Source organism: Canis aureus, chromosome 34 (assembly GCF_053574225.1).
Source record: "Canis aureus isolate CA01 chromosome 34, VMU_Caureus_v.1.0, whole genome shotgun sequence".
In the NCBI taxonomy this organism is placed as follows: domain Eukaryota; kingdom Metazoa; phylum Chordata; class Mammalia; order Carnivora; family Canidae; genus Canis; species Canis aureus.
In genome coordinates this window covers 5937009-5942383 of record NC_135644.1, presented here as the reverse complement: position 1 = coordinate 5942383, position 5375 = coordinate 5937009, and the positions used below count along the sequence as shown (strand labels likewise).

The 5375-nt window shown below is 47.3% G+C and overlaps 1 pseudogene; it reads right to left on the bottom strand.

Moving 5' to 3' along the window:
* Positions 1–664: 664 nt before the first annotated feature.
* Positions 665–4174, bottom strand: LOC144304590 (peroxiredoxin-1 pseudogene; annotated as a pseudogene).
* Between the last annotated feature and the right edge of the window lie 1201 nt (positions 4175–5375).

Sequence of the window (5375 nt, the reverse complement as noted above, 5' to 3'; positions counted from 1 at the left end):
AAATCGTGTGCATTATGGGATGACTATGATATAATAGCTTTCTTTTTCCTGGCAAGTTACACGGTAGGCTTTGGAGCTTCATTTTTAGCCTTTCTGCCTTTTAAGGAGTGCAGAAACTATACTCCTTACCCCAAAAGAGGCAGCCATTTTTTGGCTTGTCCTGCCAGGCAACTAGGGTAGTTTGTATCATTTTTCTGTTTCTTCCTGACCAGAAGCTGGCATCTATATGCCTTCTTGGGTCTCCTTATTACTGCTGCAATGCTTTATTTCATCAGGATGTTGCAACTCTGATTTTTCTTGCTTCACTAAAGTGTGTGATTTGGTGGAACTGTATCAGCAATGACATCACCACCACATTCACTTTGGTGGTTGGCATCTTAAGTTATCAATGGAAGCATTGTGGAAAACCACACAGGGTCAAGGTCCGTCTTGTTCAGAAAGTTTGTACAGTACTTGGGCGGAGAATTCCCAAAGACCCAAAGCATGCTATGCTTTTCATAGCATGTAAAGAACCTCAAATATTATGTTCTTAAGTTCAGGACTACTATTAAACACTAGGCCCTACTCTTCTTTGGGGGTTGGGGTTGAGATAAATGCTGGAATACGTTCTCTTTAATGATGTGTTACATCAGATAGAAATATCTGAGAACTAATTGTCCTCAATCTTGGCAGGCCACTGAGTTTCAGATACACCTATTGAAATGATAGGAATGAAACAGCCCTGAGAGTCTTGGTGGTTGCTTTGATGCAGTGAAATGCAAGAAACAAATGTTTCTTGTACAGCTCTGCAAAGATAAGGTGAACATAGAACTTACCGACGAGGCTAACTTCCAAAATTGACCAGGGATCGTAATCCTTTAAGACGTCAGAGGCACCTGTGAGTGTCAACTTTGACAAATCAGTCACTTTGTGTCTTTACCAAATCTTTGTGGAGAGGCGTTCCCCCACAGTTTTGCAAAATACCAGACAAGGGAACGGATTATGGGTGGATAAGGAGTTACCTGAAGGTTTACATGTGGAAGCTGATCAAGACCCACCTGCTCTGACATATCTCCTTTATCACCTGCTGAAGAGAGCCTAGGGTTTCCAGCTTTTGAGACATTTGTTTGGGTTAAGATATAATCACCAAAAGGTTCCTACTGGAGGTTCCCCCTAGAGCATGTTGATAGAAAAGAGAAGGCCTCAGGCCTAGCCCTCTCACATCAAACTCATTAATAATCAGCATATCAATGTGCCGGCTCTGGTTTGGCTTGGCTTTATCTTTATTTGTAATTCATGGGCATCACTTGGCGTTTTGGAAACCAGAGAAGAAGAAACCAGAAACAGAACAGGTAAGACTGAGTTCGTTCACTGCTTAGACACTTGGTCCATTTCTCCTTGGGGCAGCACTGACCCTGAGAACAGTCTTGAAGGAGAAAGAAATGGGGCACTCCAGATGGGACACCCTGGCACAGGAAGCAGGTGAGGATGGAGTTGCTGGGGAGGAGATGTAGAAGGCAGCTGAAATGGACACTACGATGATTTGGGGAGAAGAATCTGCAGAGAGAGCACAATCCCTCAGGCATAATGCTAACTTTGGCTTTTTTTTTTTTTTTTCTATTGTTGCTGAAATGGCTTCTATGTCCCACTAACTTTAAGATAGAATCTTTTTTTTTTTTTTTTTTTATGACAATCACAGAGAGAGAGAGAGAGAGGCAGAAACACAGGCAGAGGGAGAAGCAGGCTCCATGCACCGGGAGCCTGACGTGGGACCCGATCCCGGGTTTCCAGGATCGCGCCCTGGGCCAAAGGCAGGCGCCAAACCGCTGCGCCACCCAGGGATCCCTTTTTTTTTTTTAAGCGACAAAGAGAGCCTTGTGAATGGGAGGTGGAGGGTGGGCAGAGGGAGAGGGAGAGAGTATCCTAAGCCTGACACAGGGCTTAATCTCACGACCCTGAGATCATGACAAGAGTCAGACACTTAAGGGACTGAGCCACGCAGGTGTCCCTAGGGTAAAATCCTTTTTTTTTTTTCTCAGTTCAAGTTTAATAGAAATAACAAAAGATCAAAAGTGATGCCCTGCTACTGTACACATCAGTTGGCCTGCCCCATAGCACAGCTCAGGCCATTCTCTCCAGAGGAAGCAAGACTGGCCTCCCCAACCCCTGCAGGAAAGGGCTGTCTTGTCCCATACCACATCTGCAGAGTCTAAAGTCTTGTTTTAAGCATGACAATAGTACAAAAAAAGATTCTGTTTGCATGGATGCCCCCTACAGCCCGGCCCTAAAATGGAGAGGCGCTCACTTCTGCTTAGAGAAATATTCTTTGCTCTTCTGGACATCAGGCTTGATGGGATCACTGCCAGGCTTCCAGCCAGCTGGGCACATTTCCCCATGCTTGTCAGTGAACTGGAAGGCCTGAACCAGTCTCAGAGTCTCATCCACAGGGCGACAACAGGAGGGTCATTCACGGTGGTCTGCCGAAGGATACCTTTATCATCAATGATAAAGAGGCCCCTGAACCAGATGCCTTCATCAGCCTTTAAGACTCCATAGTCCTGAGCAACGGTACGCCTGGGGTCTGATACCAAGGGAATGAATGTTCATGGGTCCCAGTCCTCCTTGTTCCTTGGGTGTGTTGATCCAAGCCAGGTGACAGAAATGAGAACCCACAGAAGCACCAATCACTTGACAGTTGAGTTTCTTAAATTCTTCTGCCCTTCACTGAAAGCAATGATCTCTGTGGGGCACGCAAAGGTGAAGTCAAGAGGATAAAAGAAGAATACGACGCATTTTCCTTTGTAATCAGATAGGCTGAGGTCTTTGAACTGGCCGTGGCTTCGAGGTTGGGAGCAGGATGGCCAATTTTGGCATTTCCTGAAGACATCCCGCTATGGGCAGCGCTGAAGAGACTAACCACCAAAGACCAGTCAGGAAGAAGATGCCCCTAAGGAGAAATCCTATTAAGCGCCTTAGTATGCTGGATGGTGAGTCGTTGTGGGAACAATGAAACTCATCATTTTTCCGAGGAAGCTTTTAGATGCCGCTGCCCCAGGCGTTTGGAAAACAAATGTTCTTATTTAGAAAATTTAGGCTCTAATCAAACTGTTGGTTACCAAAGCTACAGCTACGTTTAAGATAACGGTCTTTTCCCATCTCTCTATTTGACTCAAAGGTCGTGACCTAACCTGCAAGCCAGCGACGGAGGTGAGCCATACACCACGACTGAATTCAAATGCAGTTCATTTGATGTCTATAAAGTGGGTTGCTGGAACTCTCTGAGACCTTAACGTATCTCTGGGTGGACGGATACTTTTGTACAGGCTTCCCAGGCAGGAAAACGTGTGGAGGCAAAAATGAGATGTTGCCATCAGGGCTCTTTATCTTGCTCTGCCTCCTTTCTAGATACAGGCCTAATCTGTGGAGCACAGTTTGGCTCATGTGTCGTTTGAAGGGGTTGCTTTTTCCGGAGAGGGAGATCAGTCTTTTTTAAATTTTTTTTTTTTCCTGGACAAAAGCTATAGATTCTGTTTTTCTTGTCACATTTTGTTTTATTTTAACCTTTTACAAGTGGGTTTTACAACAGTCTCAATTAAATACATATAAGGAAAACAACACATCTAAGTCTGGGACTCCTATCTCTGTAACTCAAAATTTTCCTTCTTTCGAATACATAGTCCCGGCTGTATCCTAGCTCTTCGGAGAGAAGCTACGAAATAAATCCAGTAGAGCTTAAAGAGCCTTAGCATGTCCATGTTATGCAGGGTTTGTAAAGGAGCCTTAAATATTCCTGGTAGTCTTTGTTTGTTTGAAGATTTTATTTACTTATTCATGAGAGTCAGGGAGAGAGGGAGGCAGAGACACAGGCAGAGGGAGAAGCAGGCTCCCTGCAAGGAGAATGATGTGGGACTCGATCCTGGGACCCCAGGATCATGCCCTGAGCCAAAGGCAGATGCTCAACTGCTGAGCCACCCAGGGGCCCCTCCTGGTAGTCTTTTTGTTTTCCACTATCAAATCAACCTCCCTGCAACAACAAAAAAATCCAAAAAGCTATAATCAATTCACTCTGGGGGAGGGAAAGCCAGAAACTCAAATAAGATATTTGTGGTTAAAAAATACCTGTCAAGGGACGCCGGGGTGGCTCAGCAGTTTAGCGCCTGCCTTTGGCCCAGGATGTGATCCTGGGGTCCTGGGATCGAGTCCTGCATCGGGCCTCGGCATGGAGCCTGCTTCTCCCTCTGCCTGTGTCTCTGCCTCTCTCATGAATAAATAAATAAAACCTTTTTTTTAAAAAAAAGTCAAATTCAATCATTTAAAGGGGACAATCACAATTAATAAATGCAAATACCAATAAATAAATAAACAAATGCAAATACCTGAAGTTTAATAAGTATATATATATACACATATACATATGTATATTTATAATTTAAAATAGCAACTAATGTTACTAATCTGTTAGACTCCTAATTCAGCTTTCCTGTGTATCCAGGAACATTTTGGTCTAGTGTCATGAGGAAGATTGAAGGACATAGAAGCAAGAATCAGGCCATCACCTTGACTTCCTAAACACTGACTAGTGTTTTTCTCTAAGCTTCTACAAAAGCCTGTGTATGTGATTTTAAAGTTGATGATCAACTTTATGATTTGACCCTGAGATAAGCGGGGAGCTTGGTCAGGGAAGGGCCACTTACTGCCACCTTCGACTCAGAGCACACCTGGTCCGTTCTCAAGGGTCTTAGGAGCCCGCGGGGAGCTGCTGCCCCAGGGGCCATCTCTGCCCCTCTCAATGTCACTACCCGCCCCCCCCCCCATGAACCAGGGGAGACTCATGAATTCCCCAAGTCCAGGGTAGGGTGGGCAGGCCTCTTTCAACCCACTGCCATCCCTCACTATGTCAGAGACTTCAACAACCTCGCCCTGAAGGTCATAGTCTTGTCCCAGGCAGTCCCCCGAGCGCCCCTAGGCCACCGAGACCCCAAGACCCCGAGGACCAACACCCCCCTCCTCCGCAGCCCCAGGTCACCCCATCATCCAGCGCAGCCAGACAGGACGTGCCGGGCCGAGCTTGCTTCAAAAGTACCACAGATCTCGCCCGGAGAAGGGGTGCTGAGGGCGCGTGGGAGGGAGAGGGAAGGGAAAAGCTGGGGGGGGACTCGGGTCCGGCAAGAGCGGCAGCGGGCCGGCCGAGACAGTGCAGGACGGCAACCCCAGGCAGGGGGGCGGGAGGGCAGGTGGGCAGGAGGGCAGGGGGCAGGGGGCAGGGGGGTAGGTGGGCAGGGAGGCAGGTGGATGGGTGGGCGGGGGGTCAGGTGAGCAGGTGGACGGGTGGGCAGGGGGGCAGGGGGCGGCTGAGAGAGTGCAGGATGGCAACCCTGGGCAGGGGGGCAGGGGGC